Source organism: Vicugna pacos, chromosome 32 (genome assembly GCF_048564905.1).
Source record: "Vicugna pacos chromosome 32, VicPac4, whole genome shotgun sequence".
In the NCBI taxonomy this organism is placed as follows: domain Eukaryota; kingdom Metazoa; phylum Chordata; class Mammalia; order Artiodactyla; family Camelidae; genus Vicugna; species Vicugna pacos.
This window is the reverse complement of record NC_133018.1, coordinates 7,529,627-7,553,951: the sequence shown is the minus strand read 5'-3', so window position 1 is coordinate 7,553,951 and position 24,325 is coordinate 7,529,627. Positions and strand designations below refer to the sequence as shown.

Genomic DNA, 24,325 nt, shown 5'->3' with positions numbered 1-24,325 from the left:
GGGACTGAGGTATAGAGAGGTTAAGCAACTTGGCCAGGATCACACAGCTCAAAAGTGACCCAGCTGAAGTTTGAACAGAGGCCATCAGGCTCTCAACCCAAAGATGCAACCAAACCGTGGAGTATCAGGTATGTGACAGATCAATGGCAGGTGACGTCTGGGCGAGCAGAGCCTTTGGGGACATAGACACTGCCCTGATCCTGGCGGATGCCCCAGCTTGGCCTTCTGGGCTCTTGTTAGGAGGCCAGATCACCCTCTTCCAGCCTGTTGGTTTAAAGAAGATACAATTATCCCAGCCATGGTGCCCGCACGTGCTCTGATGAGCTGAAAAGGGAGACTAAGGGGCCTGCATCTCATCCTGTCGGAGATAATTAGAGGTAACATCACTTTGAAGGAAACAAGCCTGTGGCCAATTGTTCAAGATTGATTAAGTTGGTGGCGAGCACGGGCACCTGGAGAATGGACCGGCAGTCTGCCCTGATCACATCACCTGCACTTGGCAGGGGCCGTGGGCTGGGCTGGGTGGCCAGGGTGTGCGACTGCCAACCCCCAACCAACGTCCTTCCTGCCCCAGGGCTTCCTGAACGCTGTTCTAACAGGCATTTGTGGGTGGATGCGTGCAAGGGCCTTCTTGCTCTGTCAAGGCAGGACAAGAGCAGATTTCAGGCCTTGCTAGTCTGTGGGCATGAGCTGGGTGGCCTCGGGGAGGGGAAGATATGTCCGGACCTTCACCTCACAGCAGTTCAGGCATTATTTATTGAGCATCTATCATGCACCACAGGGATACAGCCTGAAAGTGTGTTCCAAGCAGAAAAGGCAGTGTGTGCAAAGGCCCTGAGGCAAGGGCAGGCTTGGCACATTTGAGGAGATGCAGGAAGTTGAGCCTGGCTAGAGTAAGGATGCTCCAAAGGAGATGACACCAGATGGGGTCTTTTAAAAGCTGTGAATGATCCTCTGGCATTTCTCAAGCATTTCCTCTGTGCCAGGGCTTGGGCTCCACCTGCCCTGCAAAGAAGGCTCTGAAATAAATCACAGATCATAGATGAGGAGTCGGAAGGTCAGAGAGGCAAAGTCATTGTCAAGGTCCCATAGGTAATACATGACAGAGCTGGGTACCTTTTCTAACATGACTTGCCCCGTGAGCCCAGACTCACCTGCCCCAAACCGTAGCTTCCCAGAAGGTCAGAGCTTAGAGGTGACCATGAAAGGCTATCAGATTTACCTGGTTCATTATTCATAACAGGAAAACTGAACCTGGAAGCGGGGGAGGCAAGGTGCCCACCGCCATGCTGAGAATCCTCCATCCTTGCGTTGACTGCCACTAGCGCCATTCTGAGGCAGCCACAGTAAAGCAGAAACCACCATCGGAAATTGCTATGCCAGTACCAACACACTGGTTTTCCATGAGTTCACGGGCACTGTTCTTTTGTTTGAAATTCACCACCCTGGAGCATTTCTAAACAGTTTTGGGTACACATACCCTCTGGGATGTCTTTCACAAATCCATGGTTCCGGTCACTTCAGTTTGTAATATGCTGCCTGTTGTACTCACTTTGGAGAGTCACCATGTATATTTATCATATAAAGGCTCTGATAAGTCCTGCTGCAAAGGACTCTGTTTCTATTTCTTTAGGCCAGCAATCCCAAAATTCATTTGAGCATGCAGTCCTTACCAACATGACCAGAATTGGGATTTTCCAGTACTGCTAATGGGAAATACTGGTTTTGGTAACTAAGAGAAGCTAAAATAGTCCTTCTGACCTTGGAGAAAAAAATTCTGAATACGTTTTGGAGGATGGGTGAGACGATGAAGTGAGGGGGAAATATTTAAAGAGCCAGGGAGCTACCGCATGCAGAGAAATGAAGACCCAGAATGGGGCATGGTGGCCATGGTGACCACCTTCAAATTCCTGGGAGGCTCCTGAGTGTTCTGTGGCGATAGGGGTGTGATCCTCTTTAGTTCCAGAGAGCAGAGACAGGACCAGTAAGTGATACTAATGTAGGAAAGTTGGAGCTTTCACTGGTGATTGGCTGTCTTGGTAGGAAGTGAGTTCCCCATCACTAGAAGTGTGCAAGTAGAAACCGAAAGAAAATTGCACTTGGGCTGCTAAAGAACAGATTCCTTCTACAATTCTGGAGTCTCCAAGGTGAAGAAATGTTGGCCCGGGCCCTGGCCATGCTAAATTCCCATCTTCTCTCACAACTGGGCAGAAGGAAACCAGGCATGTCACATCCATCTGACATTAGGAAAATTCTTATAAATAAAATAGTCCCTATAAAAGCTGTATGAGCTCTCTCCAGTCCATCTCATCTCGACAGTAATAAAACCAAGCCCGGAACTCCAGTGTCGCCTTGCCATCTACAAGAGGAAACGCTTATTTTAAGAAGTATAAAAAGAAAAGTAATTTACAGTCTATTAACATTTTAAAAAGTGTGTTAGCAAGAAGGGGGAATACATTACTGGCTCAATGAGGGATCCAGAAAGAAGTGGAAAGTGGAATCGTATAAATTTCCCTCGGTCTCCATTTTCACCTGGAGGACGGCAGACTCCTCCCGAATCCTCCCCCTTTGCTGGAGAAGAAGGTCCAATGGAGAAAGGGTGGCCTGGCCGGGAAGGGTGCAGGGAAGGGGGTCCACGAGGCGTGACGGGGCATGGATTAGGAAGTCAGATTTGGGTTCCCATCCTGGCTGGGGTTCCCGAGGGCTCTGTCAGTCACCCAACTTCTGTGAGCCTCAGGCACACATGTTGTCTAAGCAGAGGATGTAATGAATCCCAGGGTCCTGCTGCTTCATATAAAAGTCTGAGCCTTCCAGCAGACTTAGGAGGGCTTGGAGACTGAAGAGGCATTGGTGACCTGGTGCCTGGTGCCCCATGGTCCTCACCTAGCCTCGTCGCCTGGCCCAGCTGACGGGCCCTCCATCTGTGGTCCTGGAACTGAGCTAGGTCCTGGGCAGCGGAGCGGAGTGGGGCAGAGAAGAAATGCAAACTGCAAATCAAGGGAAATACATGGAAACAATTATAGAAGGATGGACTTGAAGGGAAAACAAAGCATTCCCTCTGAGGAACGCAGCCATGGAGGACGAGCCAGAGGGAGGAACTGCGGCCTTGGGGGAGATGCTAGCGGCTGGGAGTGGGGAACAGGCAGGAGGCATCCAGGGAGGCAGGGGACATTCCAAGAGGTTGTCACTCGGACCCTGAACCCCGACTCAGACCCTCACCTGCCATGACATTCCAAACAAGCCCCTTCTCCTTGCAGTGCAAGCACATCACACACACACACCCCCCATAATTTCTACATACAGACACAGACCAACACAATCTCACACATGCACCCACGTGCACCCATACCTTATGCACACACAGAAAATGCAATCACACACCTATGCCTTCCACGCACATGGGCCATCCCACTCACACACGCATGCGCATGCACACAGCCTAACTTATACACACACACCCCCAAAGCGATCACACGTGTGGCACACATGGGGTCCACTTCTTACGCACACGTGCCATCACGCGTGTGCGTACGTGCCACACCTCCGGTGTTTGCATGTGTGCGTCCACAACTGCCTGTGTGCAGGCGCGCATACATGTGCGTGGACTTAGTGCACACACTGCCGCTCGTGCACGCTCCCAGTCATCTGCATTTACACACTCACGTGCACACACAGCGGATATGCCCATATCCCAACATGTGTTCCACACACGCGGCCACAGACTAGGCACGTGCCTCCGCCCACACGCGCAAGCACAGACACTCACGCGGTAACCTTCCCACCCTCCTTGGCCATGGGACACACTCACAAGTGCTGCACACGTGGCAGAGTCTCCCAGGAAAGCGTCCGTGGGCGCCAGTGTGGGGTGTGGGGCTGCTGGGCAGACAGCATCTCACATGCCGGCCGCCTCCCTGCCTGAGCCTGTGTTTGTGCAGCTGCTCCCTCTCCCCCAGCGTGGGGAGGGGGCAGGAAGAGCCGTGTCGGGGAAGGGGCAGGCCCCGGCCGGCCCTAATCAAGAATTTCACACCCCCATCGGGACCAGGCCCCTCTGCAGACCCCACGTCCAGCTGGGTGAAAACCCAAAGCTGGCTTTGTTCAGGGGCTGCTGGGGACTGCAGGGGCCCCACTCCAGGACATGCCCCTGCCCAGTTTGGAGGGCTGGGCTCCAAACTGGCCCATTGTAGGGCTGTTCCAGGCCTGAGTCCCAATTCTCGTAGCTGGGGGCCCTGCCAGGGGCCAGCAGGCAACAAACGGGCCTCAAAGAGCCCTCCTCCCACAGCCCTTTCCCAGGCCTTATCAGTGAGGAGGGAGGTGGGGCCCACCACATCAGCCCCCGGCACGCTAGGCTTCCCAGTGACCCAGTGAGGCCAAGCATGTCTGCTTTTAAGATTGGAATCTGGAGAGGCCTACTCTCAGAACCACACACCAGCCCTCCCCCCCACCCCCCACCCCCGTTTCCAACCCAGCATCCTCAAAAATGCCCCACGGGCTCACCTCTTGGCCTATGCCCAAGCTGTGCCCCCTGCACCAGTCTCAAATGCCTTTCCTCTCTTCTCAGCATGGACAACTCTTACTTGTCACCTTTCAAGACCAGTGCTGATGCCTCCTCCTCCAGGAAGCCCTCTCTGACTCTCTGCTCATCCTCCATCTTGCCCCTCTCACCCTGCGCTGTAAACTTCCTACACTAATTTGTGTCCTGGACCGTGAGATGCCAAGGGCAGGAACCAGGCTACCATCACCATAGAAACCTTCAGACTGGCACAAGGCCTGGCACACGGTGGAGATTTGTTGAAGGAAGGGAGGATTCCTCGGTGGAGAGATACCGGAAAGTTCCTCCTCAGTGCCTCACATCCGTGGGCCTCATGCAATGAATTAGGTCCCTGATCTTAATTTAAGAGTTAAATAATACCACACATATATTACAAAAGTTAGGTAAATTTCCCCTTCCCTCCTGTCATTACCTAGAAAGCTGCCAACTTCTAGATTGTAATTATGTACATGAATAATGAAATTAGCATATCTATCAGCTCACTCCCTGCTCATTATATACCAGGAAGAGCCATGTGTTCTGATTCCAAATCACCCACCTCTGGCGGCTGCTGGGCTCTGGGCTCTGGAACAGCCCCCAGGGAGAGGCTGCATGCCTACCCTGTACACCCTGGGCCTGGGGGCTTCAGGGAGCCCTTAGCGACACTCCTGGGTGGGAAGTTCATGTCTGATCAGCCTTTAACCTCATCCAATGGGTGGGTGGGAACCACTGGTTGAACCTGCCATGGTAGGGGGCTGGGGCAGTGGGAGGGTGGGGCTGGGAGTGGTCCACTCCACAGCATTGTGGGCCTGTGGACAGGCCTCCTCTCCCACTGCCCCTGAGAGATGGGTGTGGCAGTAACATCTTCGTTGTCCTGGATTGTGGGTAAACAGGGTGTGTTCCTAAAAGCAGCAATTGGATGCAAACAGGCTTGGGTTCAAGTTCTGGCTTCACCACTTGTCCACTATGTGACTTCATGCCGAGCCTCAGTTTCCTCTTCTGCAGAATGGGCATACTTAATAGGGCAGGTGGAGGGATCCAATGCAGTTCCACTGTGCCCATATCATACAATAAACGCTCAAGAAATGTAAATTTTTGTATTTGTCTTTGTCGAGATTGGTATTCAGCCCTGGCCTGAGGGGAGCTCACTGTCTGCCATGGACTGAATGTTTGTGACCCCCTGAAAATTCATATGTTGAAACCCTACCCACCATGGGATGGCCTTAGGAGGTGGGGCCTTTGGAAGGTAATTAGGATGAGATGAAGTCATGAGGGTGGAGTCCTCCTGATGGGATTACTGACTTTATAAGAGTCGCTAGAGAACTTGTGGCATCCTCTCTCGGTCTCTGCCACTTGAGGACACAGCAAAAAGCTGGTAGATGCAGCCCGGAAGAAGGCTCTCCCCAGAACGTGACCATGCTGGCATCCTGATCTTGGACTTCCCAGCTCCAGAACGGTGAGAAATAAATGTCCGTTTATAAGCCACCAGTCTATGGTATTTTGGTTTCAGCAGCTCCAGCTGACAAAGGTACTCTCCCAGCAGGAATTCTCATCATGAAATGGGACCAAAATAAAACCAAGAAGCCAGCACTTGGGTCGGCTTGGCCTCTCTACTGGACATCCCCAACGCCTGGATCCCCCTGGGATTCTACCAGAATGCCAAGTTCTGGACTCTGTCCACCCAACCGCATCCAAACTACCTTGCACATGGGGCTGAAGCCATGACCAGGCGGACGGGTAAGGACCCCGGCAGCCTGAGGCCGCCTGTGCGTGTGTGGTGTTTACTCGCTCACTGCGCACTCACTCACTGGAACTTTTAACTAGGGCTCGCTGGGGGCATTAAGAGGCAATGGGGAGCCAGTGAATGCTTGAGAGCAGGGAGAGCTGGATTTACAGTCTGGCTTTGCAAACTGTAAAGTGCTTTGCAAATTGTAAATGTCAGGTTGCCCTAAGGACCTTTGTCCAGACTCCCCTCACCCCACAGAGTAGGACTCAGAGCCTCAGCTGGTGTCATCCTTGCACCCTGACTTTGCCTCAATACTACAGGACTGGCTGTCTTCTCCCAAATTGGCTAGGCACCTTCACGAGCATCACTGTTGCCCCTGGGGGGACCAAGATGGTCAAGGCCTCCTCCTAGCATTCACCACCTAGGGCTTTACCACCTCGGTCTGAACTTCTGTGCCTAGTGACTCTGACTGGGTCCATACTGTACCCATTTCACAGATTAGAGTTGAGAAAGTCAATTCTAGAGTCATGGAGTCAATGGTAGCATCTAGCTGAGACCCACAAGGCTGGGCATTTTCAAGAGACTAATAACAAACAATGAAATAATGCCATTTGCAGTAACATGGATGGACCTAGAGATTATCATACTAAGTGAAGTCAGACAAAGAAAGAAAAATACCATACGATGTCAGTTATATGTGGAATAAAAAAAAATAATACAAATGAACTTATTTACAAAACAGAAGCAGGCTCCCAGATATAGAAAACAAACTATGGCTACCAAAGGGGAAAGGTGGTGGGAGGAATAAATTAGGAGTATGGGATTAACAGATACACACTACTATATACAAAATAAATAACAAAGACCTACTATATAGCACAGGGAACTATATTCAGTATCTTGTAATAACCTATAATGGACAAGAATCTGAAAAAGAATATATATGTGTGTAACTGAATCACTTTGCCGCACCATGAAACAAACACAGTATTGTAAATCAACTAAACTTCAATTAAAAAATAAAAGAGGCTACGTATTCCTCATACTTCTACAGCGTCCGCCACACCCCTCACCCCCTCCACGGTCTGCTCACGGGGGTAGATGTACGTTGATAATAGTGGTGAGCATCGGAGCTAAAAAGCCAATCTCATGACTTCAGCCCAGGGCTGGGACAGACAGACCCGGGATCAAGTCCTTGCTCTGCCACTTATGAATCGCGTGACCCTGACCCCATTGCAGCCCTTCCTGGAGATGTTAGTCTTCCCATCTGTAAAGTGGGCGTGATGATATTTGCCCAACAGACTGACGTGAGAACTGAAGCTCAGCCTGGGCAGAGGGCACAGCACCATGCCTGGGTCAGCCCAGGGCACAGACGGAGCTATGTCATTGCTGTTGTGACTGATGTCACTGTCGCCCCCCTGTCCCCTCAGCTCGCAGTCACGGGTCAGGAAGTTAGAGCCCAGCGTCACACACATGTGTGGTCTGGTGGCCTCATCCGGCTCCCAGGTGTGTTTTGTTTTGTGAACGTGGCGCTTTGTCAAAAATAATTTTTTTCCCTAATTGAATTAGTTGCCAACATTTCAAGATGGAGGGATTTCACATAAAACACAGATTTTTTTTTTTTTGGTCTCTCTTGGAACTTCAGAAGTTTGGGCCACATCAGAATCACATTCACCCAGAGCCAAGGTCAGCTGTGAGCTGAGAAGTCTCCTCCCTTGGAGATGAGGCGTGAGCTCCCCAGTCTGCCCCAGTCCCCACCCCTCCGTATTGCCTCACTCCTGGCCAGCTTCACTCATTTAGGTAATCCGCCTGCCTCCGGGGAGGAGTTTGCCTTTGGAAGCCCTGTGCTAGATTTTTCTCTTCTGTGAGGTGTACTGAGGAAGGTCCAAGTCACAGTTAACCAAGTGGAGTTCAACAAGGAGAGAAAAAATCTACCTCGCAGAGACTCCATGGGCTCTTCTCCCAACTTCACATCCTGGGCCCGGATGGCCCTCACACCCTCGCCTCCTCCCACCAGAAACTCCACCACCCTCTGGATGGTGAGAGCCACCCTCCAACCACGCTCACTTGATGAGCCCCGAGAGCCTCCAGAATGGCCTTGGCCCCTCCCGGGAAGAGGAGGGTGAGTGGAGAAAATCGCTCCCATCTGACCAGGCCAGGGCCCAGCTCTTGACTCTAATTGGGGACACAGTAATGAGATGACGGCAGAGTGTACCCAGGGCTCAGCTTTCAGCCTGAGGTCCCACTGACAAACCATCCCATTTGGAAAGTTCTCCTGACATTCCTGAGCTGGGCCGCCTTGCCAAAGAAAACTCAAGCGAGGCTTGTCTTGGCACCGGCTCAACCCCCAGCCTCAGCAGGAAAACCAAAAACATTTACACAGCTGGGGCTGCGACGCCCGCTTCCCTCAAGACTTTGTCAGGGCTCGGACAGCTCGGCCGGCTTGGGGGGCACCTCTGAAGGGGCCTGTGTTCCCGAGCACAGCCAGGCATGGCCGGCCAGACGGAAAACACGGTGGCTGTCCCCAGGAGGCGGGAGAGAAGGCGCTAGAAGGTGCAGACTGGGCAGGGGCCTGGGGGCCGGGGTTTGGTCTCTCCACGGATGATGTCCTGTCTCTCTGGTCACATCTGCAGAGGTCACCCTGGCCGGCCTGCCACCCCACCTGGGCACATTGGCCAATGAAACGATCTTGAGAAGCGGCTAATGGAATGCGGGGTGTCTGGGGCCCCCCTGCTGACAGCTTTGAGGAATGGCCTCTTCCCCACTCTCTTTTCACACTCAGATCCCCTGTCTCTTTTCCTGGCTGCCTGTCCATGGGGTTCTCCAAGGCTCTCCACATCCTCTCTCTGATGAGGCCCATCTGGCCTCCTGGTGCTCATGACCAAGGACTATGGTGATGAGGTCCTGGGGGGTGTGGTTAAAAGCTGGAGCCAAATGCATCAGTGAGCACACTGGGGGGTCACCAAATTATCTGCTAAGTCCCTTTGGGATCCCGCTGCTCCTCTCTGTCCCAGTTGTCCCTCCCACAGTCCAGGCCACCATCGTCTTATGGCTGGGTGGCTGTAGCAGCAACTTCTGTGGCCTCCCAGCCTCCATTCCTGCCCCTAGAGCCAAAGCCAGCACAAGCTGTTTCAGTCTCTCGATCGCAAAACAAAACTCACATACAGCAAAGCGCAGAAAATCTAGTTCTGCACAATTTAATGATTATCAAGCAAACACCTAGGTAAGCCCCAGACAAGAAACAAAATCTCAGAAGCACCTGCCGGTGCCTCCTCCACGCCTCTCTCTCCCCTCCCGCCCCCCCCCACCCCAGGAGATTTCATTACCCTCCTGAATTTGATGATCATCATTTTCCTGGGTTTTCTTTAGACCTGAAAACAACATGGTTTCATTTTGCCAATTTCTGGATTTTGTATAAATGGAATCATAGGAGTAATCATTATTACTCCTAATAATTACTCCATCATTATTATTTTGTGTCTAACTTCTTCCCCTCAACATTGTACGGTGAAATTCACCCATGTTGTGGCGAGGAGCTATAGTTCATTCATCTTCCTCTGCTGTGGGATATTCCATTGTGTGACCATAGCAGAATTTCTTTATCTGTTTCACTATTGATGGCTTTGGGTCGTTTTCAGTTTGGGGCTATTTTAAAATTATAAATAGTTTAATCTAGTACATGGCACCTAGAAGTTTTCCAGTCTGTGATCAAACACAAGGAAAGCTACATTATTAAATTTATTAATTTTGTAAAAGCTACAAAACTAAAATTGTTTGTTTTCCTGCAGGACTTGTCAGAGCCTTTAATGTCTGAATGTGTTGCTGTGCATTGTGAACCTCCACAAGCACTGCCTCTGTGCCAGGCCCAGATGATGCAAGGGTGGACAAACCTGCCTTAGGGAGCAAATGGGGTGGATGGAAAGTATTGGCCTTAAAATCTAGTCATAGTGATTACCTCTTCCTGATTTGCTGTGCAAGCTGGGGCAAGTCCCTTTTCATTTACTCATCTGCAAAATACAAGTTGAGAAATTGCAACTCCCCAAGAGGCTTCCCTCTCTGACACGAAAATACTCATGTACAATTGTTTTAACTCGCCAGACTCTGGAGGAGGGGATGTTTGACCCAAGTCTTGAGTATTTAGTGCTCTTGGGGTGGAGGACAATATGGCCACGTGAGTGGAATCTGGACCTCCTGGAGCTAGTGTAGGAGCAGTAAGGAGAGCCTTGCAGCCAATATGGAGGGTCATCTATACAGATTAAATCATTATACAGATCAAAGCACCTCATTGCCAACCCCCTCCCTACCCCACCATGGGAACCACCAGAGAGACAGGCAGAAACCTTGTAACTTAGAGGATGCATTCTCAACAAGGATGAATTTTGTTCCTTGGGGGACGAAAAATCCTACAGATATACATACAGAACATAAACAGATATCCAATGTATCTGTGGTATTAAAATGTCACTATGGGGAGAAGGGACAAGTAGAAGGGAATGTCTAAAACGATTCCGTAGGGGGACAATCATTTTTAAAATGAGGAACCCCTGATCTCTTCGTTTCCAATTCAAATGCCCACAGGGGCCAGGCAGGAAACTTAGGGAGTAAAGCAGGTGGCATATGAGGCAATAAGGAGGAGTGGGGACTATGGCAAACTGGCAGGCCCACACTAAAGGCATTATATCCTTTTTTTCCCACTATTGTCCAAGTCAAGTAAAACTCATCAGCGGGCTGGATCAGTCCTGCCATCCACCAGTTTGCAATCCCAGATTTAAATAAAAAGCCAGACTCTGCCCAGTTTCTGTGGCCAGTGCAGACAGCACTCAATCTGTCTCCATGCCAACTGGCTGCCACCACGTGAGAGGTGCCCCCCACCCCAAAACACACACCATGCCAGCAGCTTCCTCAAGCATCCTCCCCTAGACAGGACCCGAAGCCTTGTTCCACAGCACGCACACATGCATGTGATGGGGGTTAATGCCGCATGATGCATAATTAATGATACTGACTAAATATGCAGATTGGCAATCACCGATTGACTGCTATGATCAGATTCCTGAACACGGGCTAATTGATTGGCTGCCTGTAATCACCATATTTCAACACTGTTTTCTTCAGTACATGTGCAAACCAATCCTGGCAAGGGGGTGTCCATGGCCCTGTTGGTTCTAAAAGATGCACACCCTGCATCAGAAACTTCTTCCTTTGTTCCAGGTAAGGTGCCCTTGGCCCTTGGCTCCTTTCCTTCAGTCTCACCAGGGCTGTGCCAGGGTGGACCAGGTCTTATGCGGTTGTCCAGAGAAGTCTAATTATTGCCATTTTGCATATCTAGAAAGAATGGTTCAGAGAGGGTATTTTGCTCAGGGTCCCATAGCTAAGAGATGAGGGAGGCCAGGATTCAAACCCAGTCCGTTGATTTGAACATCTCTGCTGTGCCTTTTTCCCAGTAGTGTCTGCCCTCCTGAAGCTGATGGTGCAGTGGGGGAGAAAGGGATTTGCTCACGGATTCATCCACTATCTCTTGGGTAAATCCCCTGTGCCAGGCAGGATCCCAGACACGGGGCACCACAGTGAACCAGACAGACAAACACCCACTGTTGTGAGGACCACGTCCTGGGATGAGGGTTGTGTTTGGAGAGTCCCAGAGCGAGCATCTCTCCACGTGCATCGCACAGAGGAAGTGGCATCTGAGCAGGACTCTGAGGAGTGAAACGCCTTCGGAGAGGTGGAGGTCATGGGAAAGCTAAGAGCAAGGGCAGCGGAAACTGTGTGGAGGTGAGAAAATGAAAGGCATCAGGTGAGAGGAGGCAGAGGGACCAGCCGGGGGCGTTTGGAGGGAGATGGTGGGGAGATGGCGGTGGGAGGAGTAGGGAGCCATCAAGGGCAGGGAGAAGGGAGCAGGACAGGGTAAGACCGGGCCCTCCGCCCTCCAGCACAGAGTAGCCAACCATCAGGAGCTGCCCTGGCGGCTGCAGGGTCTTTGCCGACAGCTGTCCCTGTGTGTGCCTCCTTGTCCCACCAACAGCACTCAGAGTTTTCCTCTGGGGAGACCCCTCCCTCCCACTTTGACCTCAGCCCTGTTTAGGTGGGGTTGGCTCCACCCTTTACTCCAAGGATGGAGCCTGGTTGGATTAAATCTACCAACTTTTTCCATTCTCCCAAATGCAGAGATCAGTGCAGAGAAAGTCACGCCATGAAAGGAGATTGTGCTGAGACTTGGGACAAGACTTTCCTCTCTTAAGTGAGGGTTACCAGAGGTCACCCCCTGCCTCTTGGGTGCAGAATGAGGATATGAGGCCTGCTGAGGTGGCGTCCCATCACCATGAAGGGAGCCTCTGGATCAAACTTGACCTGAAGCCTATCTACACGATGCTTTTCAGCTCTGGAAACCAAAGAATTTCCTTTTTTGGTTTAAGCCACTTTGAGCTGGATTTTCTACTTTCTATAACCAAAGACTCCCAACAGACCAGGTGGATTGCTGGTCATTATTATTGGTATTAGCATTCTGACAGCTGCCTGCAGTTTTGCATAGGTGTCACCAGAGGTGTGGCAGGGAGCTGGGTGTCCACACAAACTGGAAGGAAAGAGGCCAGGGTAACCAGCAAAGACAAATGTTGAGGCCGTTTAGCCACGGGACTAGCCAGAAGCATCGGGACATCCCTCAGCATCGCCTGAGGGCCACCACGTCACCAAGGAGAGGTCACCCCTGACTCAGCCAGCCCAGGGTCGCACCTCTGCCCTTGTGAGCAAAGCTAGGAGCCAGCACACTCCCCAAAACGTGTCTAGTTTTCTTCCAACAGGTTGCAGTGTAGAAATAAGCAGGCGCCTCTGACGCCTCGGACCATTTCCTTGGGTTGTCCTTCAAGTATGTAGAATAGGAAAGGCACAGAAGACGCGATTAAAGCGATGTATGATTCGCCATAAATAATAAATCAATAACCATCGGTGATTCGCCCATCTCTCTTCAACCGGGTTTAAAACAAAAAATTAAATATAGAACAAAGGAAACTATAAAGGAAATACAAGAAGCAGCGGGAGAGAGATTTTCCTGCTGTTTCTTGCTTTAGAAAAAAAAAAAAAATTCCTCCGAGGGACTCAGTCTTGGTGAGGGGGAGGGCTGGGTGGCTCGGTGGGGGGTCGTCAGCCAGGCAGGCCGCCTGACTAAACGCTCCCCCGCCAAAGCCCGGACCCCGGGCCGCAGCATGAAGGAGGGAACCCCCCAGAGTGGGGCGGGGGCTGCGGCGGGCAGAGCTGAGGTTGAGACTCCAAGGCCTGCCGTTGAGCAGCCCCTGTGAGCTTGGCTGCACCTCCAGTCTCTCCAGCTGCAAAGGGGAAGGGGTCGGGGAGCACGATGGCTGCATCGCCCTGGGACTGTCAGGAGGCAGGGATGAGGTAGCGCAGAAGGGTCTAGAATCTTGGAGACAACCAGTGAACTCATTCAGGTCAGATGCCGTTCTGGTCTGAAAATGGGCCACCATCTTTGCTCACAGCAAGACCTGGGGTGGGCGCTTCCTCGGTAGGGTGGGGACACCTCTGGGTCTGACGGGCTTCCCACCGTCATTCCACATTGGCATTTAGCTGCTGGCACACAAGAGGTTAATCCCTCGGCCTGCCCAGCTGTGTTCCTTCTGCTGTTTTTTCTTGTTGAGCACCTACTGTTGTGGGCCACATAACGCCTCCGTGGCCATCTGAGCTCTTGAGGTTTTCACTCCCATGAGACACAGAGGATGTTGGGAACGTTGTGGGGTGGCACAAAAGGAGAGGCTCACCCAGGTGTCCAGCTCTGTCCCAGCCACACCACTGGCTTGGGCAACCCTTCCCCTCCCATGGCTTCAGGGACTGTCCATGGTCAACAGCCTCACGTCTCCAGTCCTGGATGCATGACCGCCCTCTGGTTTCTCCACGTGGCTGATTTGACACCCCCTCTTGGCTACCATCTTTCCCTCTCTCTATATCCATGTGACCAAATTACTTCCAGAGCCCCATCCCCCTCTGATTCTGGGCTCAGCCTCTTGCTTTGGCTGATGGGATGCTAGCAAACGTGACGCCAGCAGGGGCTTGGAAAGCGCTTGCGTGATTGGGCTTTTTGTATCTCTGCCAAGGTCATGAGGACACGCTGGGGCTAGCCTGTGGGAGGTTGGGATATGCGGAGCTGGGCCAAGTTTCCCAGTCATGCCAGGTGAGGCCAACCTAGACCAGCTGGCAGCCAGCCCCAACTAGAACTTTGAGCCATCCCAGATAAGATCAGCCCAGCCCAGTTCGAAGCACACAAGCTGAATAAATGTTGATCGCTGAATTCTGCTGAGCTAGTGGCTGTTTGTTATGCATCATTATTGTGGTCATAGATAACTGATACACTTGCAAACTCCTAAGGCATGACACGTGCCCAGCTAAGCTCATTTTCTTTGCCGTCAAACTGCCTACTGACCCTCCCCCCATTTCATGGAATGCCCCCACCCTCCACCCAGCTGCCCAAGACAGAGATCTGGACATCACCCTCAACTCTTCCTGCTCTATTACCCTTCTCCCTTACAGGTGCTGTGCCGCAAACTCCACCCTTAAACGTCTCTGGACGTGGACTCATCTCACCTGAACATCTGGCTCTCATGCTTGGTTTAATCGTCCAAACACAAATCTATGAACTACTCTCCCCCATCCAGACTTGTCCCTGCCAATTGTGTACCCATCCAGCCCCGCCCCCAGGAAGAATTTTCTAAAAGAGAATCTGCTTAAAACTATCCATCAAGAGCCAGAAATGCACCCTGGCCTGGCTCACCTCCCCAGATGCGTACTCCTACTTCACTCCCTCAAGCATCCTTTACTCCTGCACACAGAACTGCCACCCGCTTCTCTGCAAACACCGTCCTGATTCACAAATCTGTGCCTTTGCGTGTGCTGTTCCCGCTGCCAAAGATGCCCTTCCTTGCCTCTTTCATGTTGGTAATTTCTATAAAACTCCCTCATAAATAATATTGCAAGTGCCACCTTCTCTGGAAAGTTGCAAACTGCCGCAAGGAGGAGGTCCGGCCACCCAGAGGAGAGCCCTTATCTGTGAGTGGCAGATAACTCACTCTCCTCCCGGACCTGCGGGAAGGGACTTTAACATTTGACTTCCACCTGTCTGCTGTGGAAAGTACATTTGTGGCCCTGGAGACACACAAAACTGGCTTTAAATCCCAGGTCGCCCTCCCTCCCCCTGCCCTGGACCTCAGCTCTCTGAGCCTCAGTGTTCTCAGCAGTCACCAGAGCGGCCGGTGGAGCGTTAGAGCCGAGAACCCATAGACTGGCTGTTTAAGGAGTACTAGGGCTCATTGGATCCTTGCCTCCTGTGAGAGGAGAAAACTGAAGTTTCAAGAGGATAAATGATTTGCTCAAGGCTCCCCCGCTTTGATGCAGAGGGGCCTGGAGTTGCTCCCCCAAGGGGCCTTCACAGAGCAGAGAGGGAGTGGACCCAGATCCTCCCACCACCACCTCCCCTCCCCCCAGCTCCCTCTTGCAGGACTCATCCTTGCTTGCCTCCTGTTTCATCCAGAGTGCCCCTGACCCTTGTCCCTGGGGCCAGCATTAGATTACAGATAAAGCTCCACCAGGCGGGAAGGGAAGGCCCCTCCCCCACCGTGACCTCTGACAAGGGATGAATGGAGGGCGGGCAAGAGGCAGAGACCAGACAGAGTGGGGAGATGAGAACACAATGACAGCCGGGGCCGTGGGGCCAGAGCCAGGAGCCCAGGGACCACTGGGAACTGGATGCAGGGAGAGACCACAAGACGGGCTAGTCACAGATGGGAAAACTGACGCCTGTATCGCCAATCTGAGCGCAGACCCCAACCCTCAGACTCCTGATCCAGTGCTCCTGCAAGTGGCAAGAACAAGCCCCCTGGCCTGCTGACCTCAGACAGAGCGCCCCTTTCCCTTGCCCTCCCTACAAGCCGGAGAGGTGGGCAACACAGGCACACGCAGACCCATTTCACAGATGGAGAAACTGAGGGCCCAAGTGTTGCCTCCGTGGTCTCGCAGAGAGACGGGGAAGGGGCTGGGATAAAACCCCTGGCCTGAGGGCTCCAGGTCAAGGCAGACAGGAAGATCGTTGGACAGGGCGGGACCGGGAGGAAGGGGACAGCAGCTGGAAGGCATGGGCACTGGGTCACTAGGTTAGCCAGACAGGCGTGGTCCCTATGCAGTCCCGGCTCACAGCCAGAGGTGGAGGCACAGCACTAGGAGGGCCGGGCAGTGATGGGGGGTCAGAGAGGCTGGTCTTACTGCACTTGTCTGGACAGCATCTCATGAGAGAGACCTGGGAGCCCATTTCACGGATGAGGACAAGGTGCTCAGAGCTGGGACAGTGACTTGGGCCCCAACCAACCTCAGGGTCCCCTTTCCATCATCTCACTGCCCTCCTCGGCCTCAGGACCACCCTGGACTTGGATTCTCTCTTTGCTGGTCCCCGTGGGAGATGACGGAGGCCTGCCTGGGCCACAGCCGACCCTGGGCATCCGTCAGCATCAGCAATAGCCTTGCGGGCCTGAGAGGGACTCCCGAGTGGGGCCAGAACCCAGCCCCCCGGGGACACTGGGGGACTCTGGGTGCTGTGGGGTCCTGCCTGGGAAGGGAGGTGCCTTCTGGTGAGTGTGAATGTACTGACACACACATGTACACACGCACACACACGCAATCTTGTTGGCCTTGTAAGCAGCTAGTCTCTAGCTGCTGGGCGTCAGGATCTGGACCAAAGTAAACACAGAAATCAAACTTCTCGCAAAAGGCCTTGCAACACGTTTCTCTGGGGCCGAGAAATCCCTGCAGCTCGTGGGCTGAGAACGAGGCCATGCCTACGGCACGGTCCCAGCCGCCCCCTTCTTCCCACCCGGTTTCCACCCTCCTGGGCGTTCCCTGGAGAAGCCTCGGGGACCGCAGCCCCGGCGGCTCATTTTACAGATCTGGAGACTGAGGTCTGGGCCGAGGAAGAAACTCGCCAAGGTCACCCATCCTGGAAGTGAGTCAAACCCACGCCTGGCTGGGGCCGGGCCCAGGGATTCCAGTCGCCTCCCCGTAGACTGCTGGAAATCCAGCACGGGATCGTTTTTTGCTTTTCCTGCCTCTCGCCCTTACTTGCTCTTCTCTCTCTGTTTATGTCTCTCCGTGTGTCTTCACGTCCTCATTTAATCCTTGACTTCTCCTCCTGGATCTCTCCCTGTCTCCTCCATTTCTCTCTCTCTCCTTGGCACCCCCACCCCCGCCTTCCTTTCTCCATTCTCCACTTCCCTTCCCATGCCACTGTCCCTGCCTCAGCCTCCCTTCTCTCCCTGTCCTCCCTTTTCCTTCCGAGACCCCCTCTCTTCTCCCCTGCACCCCTCCCCCACTCACCTTCAGAGGATGCCCTCTGCCCCTCACCCTCACCTGCATCAGCACGGCTCTGCCAACCCCCCAGCCCTAGCTCCACGGCCGCGCCAACTGGGAGGGGCCTGGACCAGCCAAGAAGCTCCCCCCACATCCCTCCCGCCCCCAGGACCCCCCAGGCCCCCGCCTGGGCTGTATCTGCAGCCATGAAGGAGCCCCCACCCCGAAGGAAGGAGCAGGCACCTGATAGGAGCAGGACTAGGGCCGGGGGGACCTGAGTCCTGATTAAAGAATGTGCTTCCCAGCGGCCTGGTTTGCATTACCTCCGGCCGGGCCGGCTCCAGGCTGACAGCTGGACACACTTTTCCAGGGTGCAGGGAAGGGAGTTGGACCGTCTGTGCGCACACATGCGTGGGCTCCGTCCTGGACAGCCCCGTAATGGCTTTCGCATGGAGAAGGAAACCGACTTCTCCAACCTCAAGCACCGATTTTCCTGTCAAGAGATTTTGGATTCAAAAAAAAAAAAAAATTATAATCACAAAGAAAAGGGCTTTGCAGTTTGCACAAAAGGGCCGAGCCGTGTGAAGTCAGATTGTGAAATGGAACCAGAATCCAGAGACAATAGGGGAAGGACAAAGAAGGGGAGAGGGACCAGAGCATCTGTCCCGGCAGTGGCCAGGCCTGAGCGGACACTCTCTGCCCAAGAAGGACAGAGGGGGAAGCTCTGCTCGCTCCTGCCCCCTCTTTGGTGCCACTGCCACCGTCCACCCGCTGCCATCGGCCCACCTCCTCCCCAGGCAGGATGGCCCAGGCAGGGCAGGCTGAGCCCAGATTCCAGCATGTGCTCCTGGTCTGAACCCAGCTCCTTCTCTGACAGCTGTGTTGAACCCATGGAGTCCCAGCTCCCTCCTCTGTTAAGCAGACCCATGTTCCTCCTTCCTGGGGCTCTTGGGAGAATTTGCTGAGCTGAGACATGCACCCTACTCGGCCGGTGGACTGAACATCCCCCAGCTGGCGTGAGCCCTTCGTCCTGGGAGGAACGCAGCGGCTGGAATGCAGCAAACCCAGGATCAGCCTGGCTTGGGCCCCTGCCTGGAAGGCCCTTCCTCTCACACTCAGGCCCTAGGAAAGGTGACTCCTTCTACGGGAAGTCCTCTCTGAACCGCAGTGGACCAGGGGCCTCCGGTTGTACGCACATAGCCCTGAACACCCCCTCTTTGACAACGATTATTTCTGTGAAGACTTGTTCAATATCTTCCTGAGCCCTTCTAGACCAGAGTGTCCGTGAGGGCAGGGACCTCCACTTGCCATGCTTCTCCTGTACCTGCCAGTGCCCGCAGTACCTGGCGACACAGTGACATGTCTAACTATAGGAAATTAAATTGTATACAGCGTCAATTATGTGCTGGGCACTTTGGCTACAGCAGCAAATGGATGGGTAGATGGATGAAAAGGTGGATGGATGGGTAGATTGATAAAAGATGGATGGATGGGTGGTTGGACAGATGGATAGTGGATAGATGGGTAGATGGATGCATAGATAGGTGGGTGGATGAACGGAGGGGTGGATGAGTGGGTGGATGGATGGACAGGGGGTGGATAAATGGTGAGAAATGAAAGTACATGTTTATGAGGCACTCACGCCAGACCTGTGCCAAGCCTTCCACATGAATCATCTTATTCAATTCTCACATCAACCATTATCCCCATTCTACAAATAAGGAAGCCCAGAGAGTTTAGGTAGCTTGCCCAAGACCACAGAGCCAGTGTGGTGGGGACAGGATTCAGTCCCTGGCAGTCTGGTTCCAGACTCCATGGACTCAATCACTCAGTAGACTGGAGCCAATCTGAAGAGACCACGAAGGTTATCAGTAGACAGGTCTGCCCCAACCCCACGGGACTGTGGCTCCCTGGGAGCAGGGATGGGGCTGGCTTAACCCTGCAGGGAGCAGCCTGAGTGCAGAACAGAGAGGTGGGGCGAGGCCAGCCTGGGCAGGGCTTCAGAACCCGGGCAGGGTGGTTTGGGCCCATTTTACAGCTGTGAGGAGCTGTGGCTTTGAATCCCTCCCTCTCTCCCACCAACCCACACAAAGGGACCGACCCTTTATTAGCTGTGTGACTTTGGGCAGGACACCTGATTCCTCTGAGCTTTGGTTTGCTCACCTGGGCAATGGGAATGATCAAACCTGCCCTGCAAATTAACACCCTCACGTTGGAAACGTGCACCCACCCGGCTCAGGGCTGGGCACGCCCAGGGGCTTCAGCCCAGGCGATGCTGCGGGGGCAGCGAAACCTGCGCCGGGGAAGGACTCATGCCTCCCCAGCCCAGCTGGCTTCTGGCCTGGGTCCAGCCTGGCCGCAGCCGCCAGTCCTCCGGGCTTAATATCCTTGGCGGCAAGGCTGGAATAAGCTGCCTTTCAAGAGGGGAGCTTTATTTATACGCCGATGCCAGTCGTGCTCCCGCTATTAGAAATTTCATCGGCTCCTCTGATTTAGGGCTTGCCACGAGCTGCCAATCGCGGCTGCCTCCTGGCCGGGCCCTGCGGCTCGGCCAGCCGTGTTCCGGCTCACAGCGGCAGAAATGAACATTATTTAATTTCCCGCCAGCGGGCAGTGAAAGCCGGGGCTCCCCCTCCCACTGGACGTATTTATTTAATCCTTTTTGGAAACAGTGTCTGGGGAGGGATCTGACTTGCCGCTCTGGGGACCCTCCTAATCCCGCCCCCGGCCTGGGCAGGAAGGTCCAGGGGACCACGGAGGGGAGGGTCTCAGGAGGGTTCTAGGGGTACCCCGAGCTGGAGGCCCAGAGCCATTTGCCACCCCCTGACCCCTGAGGATCTTTGCATGGGAGGCTTCAGCCACAGACCCTGCACTAACCACTCCAGGGCTAGTTTATCTGGAAGTAGATCCTGAGAAGCACCCACAGAGGACGGGGGTAATGAGACTGGGAAGGCACGAAGGGATGGCAGCCAAGTCAGGCTGCATAAATGAGGTTTCAACTTAGGGCACCTGGGGCTCAGGTGTGCTGGGGCCTCTGGGAGACTGCGTAGATCACGCATCTCAGGTCATCCACCCAATGGGCCAGGAAGGTGGGGGGTTTGCACCCCAGCCCTCCTCTGCCTTCAAGTGAGGGCTGCTTCCCCCCAGGGGAGGCTGTCCCTCCCCACACTACTCTCCTGCCCTACATTCAGACCCAACGTGCTCCTGCGGCCATCTGGACAGCTCACGGGGGTTGGGAGGGCAGGATATGGCAGGGCATCTACCTCCTGAGTCTGTTCATCCTCCTTGTCACTTGTCAACTCCTTCCCCTTCTCTGGACCTTTGCTCAAAGGGCACCTCCTCCAGGAAGCCCTCCCTGACCAGCCCAAGAAAGAGACCGTACTCATCACTGTGACCTTGTCATCAGATATTTCTTTCTAACCTATACAGTGAGCCAGGATCATCCATGTATTTGTTTATTTGTGGATTTAGTGTCCATCAACCCCAAATAGACTGGAAATCTCCTGAAGCAAGGGAGCGACTCTACCTTAACCTCCAAAATAGCCCTCGCCCAAAGTCGATGCTCAACAAATACTTTGGGAAGGGGTAGAGGATGCTTAACTTGTGCGATACTGCAGGCATGAGGTCATTTACCCCAGCACTGGGCACCAGGCTCAGCTCTTTATGTGTGATGACAGATCCTTCGACACTCAGGCCAAGCTTTCGAGGAAGGTGTTGGCATGCCCATTTGACAGATGGAAAGATGGATATACAGAGAAGACACTGCATCACACTCAGCTGCAGATTTGCATAATGCCCACATCTTGCTCCTTCTTCCCTGCAACCCCAAAGAACAGGTAGAAAAGTTTTCTGGACCACATTTCACAACTGGGAGAGCTGAGGCCCTCTGGGATATAGTGGGGTTGGGGGGGGTGAAGGGAGGACAGATGGGGTCCCTGCCCTCATGGAGCCTATAACATCTTAAATGTTGGAAGATATCAGTGAAGAAAAGTGTCCAAAAGGGCTGAAACAATCAGGGGGTGCTCCCTGGAAGAGGTGACTTTTTTCTTTCTTATAAACAATCAAACAAGAAAAAAATTAGTCTCTTCAGGTTTGGGAAAGCAAGAAATTAAAAATATTTGATGACCTATTACCCCTGGCAGCTTAGAAACTCTGATGCACAAAATGCCTCCAAATCAGAATTTTAAAATATGTAATATAACGTATAACGTAAAGTTTTATACGTAATAATTTTTAATATGTAATGACTCCAAATTGCCTAAGCTGGGAGAGTCAATACAGAAAAGTTAAAAAAGAAAAAGGGAAGGGAATGCAAGAAAAAGTTTGGAACTGTGTGAGGGTGGATGCGTTAACTGAATTGATGGTGGTAATCATTTTGCAGTACATACATACATCAAATCATTATGTTGTACCCCTTAAACTTACACAATGTTATGTGTCAATGATATCTCAATAAAGCTGAAAAAGTAAAATAACAAATAAAACCAAAATAAATAAAAAAGGATGAGAGGAAACCCAAGCCGAGAGGCCAAGTGGACAGAGCGTGGGTAGGGAGATGCGTATTGCTGAGGTCTTGATTTCAGCACAGGGGTGATTTCAGAGCCTTTGTCATGGGACATGGTGGCAGCACTGGCCCTGGAGTGTTAATTGTGAGTTCTAATAGGTGTAATATTCTCGCATGTTACGTGTGCATTAATTAAGTCACACTGCATTTAGCTCCAAATCATGCAGAAGCCTTGTGCGGTGTTTGCACAGGCATAAATATCCGTGCAGTCAGCAAGTGGTTGGCAGGCTTTTCTTTGTGCCCACTGCAGTCAGAGAAGGCTTCGTGGGAGAGATGGGGTGTGGTGGAGCCGCTGGGAGTTCGGAGGCGAGGAAAGCCTCCCCACCCCCCAGGGCAGGGGGAAAGAGGCACTGGAGATAAGCTACATCTATAGTATAGTTAGTGGGCTCTGAAGTCAGTCAGATGCAGATTTGAACCCCAGCACTGTCACTGACTTGCTGTGTGATCTTGAGCAAGTGGCTTGGCCTCTCTGAGCCTCAGTTTCCTTCTCCAGAAAACAGGATCATGATAGGACCTCCTTATGGAGTGGTTGTGAGAGGCCTGTGGGATGATGCACGGAAAGTGCTTCACACAAAGTGCTCCACGAGGTTTGGGGGTGACGGTGGCCACAGAGGTGGAGCTGATTCTAGCTTCCTTTCGTGATTCGATCTGGGAGTCTCTAAACTGGGGTCTGACCCCAGGTGAATCCTCTGTGTTCAGGATGCCCCAGAAAGAGCTGAGACAGTAGGAGGCAAGAACTTCACCCTGCTCGGTGCAGTACTGATCTCTCCACGTGGGAGGGAAGCAAGTAGCAGCAGCCGCAGCTAACCAGGAGAGGCAGCTCAGGGTGGGAAGGGTGTAGAACTGTCCCAGGATGGGCGTACAGACATGTCATCTCGTCCTTCTGTCTCCTACAGGACGTGATTTTTGACTTGGTGCCTCTCCGTCTCTGAGCAGCAGTCATTAAAATGGGACAACAATTTTAAACCTGAGATGAGCTGACAGCATGAAACTTTATTGGAATAAGAAGGATATTGCCATTGACAACAAGCCAAGGGAAACTGCAGGGCAAGGGGATGTCCCCAGGGTCCTCCCTGTCCCCACAGAGCCCTGCCGTGCAAGGCTGGTCAGCCCCACCTAGATCTCCGTGTGTCCCCCCATCACACTTCCACCCACATGGCAAGACACAGCACTGGCAGATCCCTTGCCTTACTCCCCTTCTGCAGATGGGGAAACTGAGGCCCCAGGAAGGGAAGTGACTTACTCAAAGGCTCCTTGCCATTGGGTGGCAGCCTAGAGCCCGGACCCCTTGACTCCTGCCCTGGACTCCCCTTCCAAGTCCACAGGGAGACCCTCAGTCAGAGCAGCAGCCCACCTCACCTCGGGTGACCAGCGCCACGGGCTGTTTGTCCATTTTATACATTCATGTGTCTGTGTTTTCGCTTTCTCTTTATAAAGGGCTCGGGATTCAGGAAAACCAACTCAACGTGCATAATTTGGTAATTATTTCTTGTGTTCATCCTCACCGCTGTGCCTGCATACAGATATTGGAATTTGCATAAAACAATCTTGCTACCGGTCCCCCCGCTTCCCTGGAAGCAGACGCCCAGGCGAGGGAGGGGCGGTTCAGGTTGGGCCCACCTGTCCCCGCTCTGACCTCCGCCACAAAGGGAAATAAAGGTAGTTCAGGGGGAAAGAGAGGGGGCTCACCCCTTGGCACCCACACCCAGGGGAGACAGAGAAAGGCGGGACCTGGTGGGGCCTCGGTGGGCAGGAAAAAACACCCCTGGCAGCCCGGAACCCTCCCGATTAGTATTCAGCAAGCATCTCGCTCAGAAAGGATTAATGGAGTCTGATGCTTAATATCCTGGTGAACAATTAATTTGCCCACAGTTTTGTCATGGTTGAAAGTCAAGTGCTGGAACAGATCGATGCTTGCGCGGCGAGCTGGAGCCCAGAAACCTTCGGCAGGAGCGGAATTTTAATTTTCCCATCCTGGGCACCCCCTCCTCCCCATTCCCAGCACACCCACTTTCTAATAGTTCTAAAAGCCACTTTATCCGTGTACAGTGCGTGCTGCCTCCACGACAAAAGTCCGCTGGGAGCCTTCGAAGGCAGAATCCTCCCTGACTTCCATTATGGGATTAAAGTCAGCTGTCCTTTCTCGGGGGTCTGACCTCTGTCTTATTCCAAG

General features: G+C 52.9%; 3 long non-coding RNA genes across 3 annotated transcripts; all 3 read left to right on the top strand.

Annotated features, from left to right (window-relative positions):
- Positions 1 to 5,836: 5,836 nt before the first annotated feature.
- On the top strand, positions 5,837 to 14,917 carry LOC140690922 (uncharacterized). The gene is made up of 3 exons (XR_012066278.1): positions 5,837 to 5,984; positions 6,072 to 6,265; positions 14,787 to 14,917. It is a non-coding gene; the product is annotated as an uncharacterized lncRNA (long non-coding RNA).
- A 1,037-nt stretch (positions 14,918 to 15,954) lies between these two features.
- Positions 15,955 to 18,986, top strand: LOC140690876 (uncharacterized). Its single transcript, XR_012066218.1, has 2 exons — positions 15,955 to 17,244; positions 17,959 to 18,986. It is a non-coding gene; the product is annotated as an uncharacterized lncRNA (long non-coding RNA).
- Positions 18,987 to 21,338: 2,352 nt separating this feature from the next.
- LOC116276609 (uncharacterized) lies at positions 21,339 to 23,612 on the top strand. The gene is made up of 2 exons (XR_004186105.2): positions 21,339 to 21,424; positions 23,049 to 23,612. It is a non-coding gene; the product is annotated as an uncharacterized lncRNA (long non-coding RNA).
- The last annotated feature ends 713 nt before the right edge of the window (positions 23,613 to 24,325 follow it).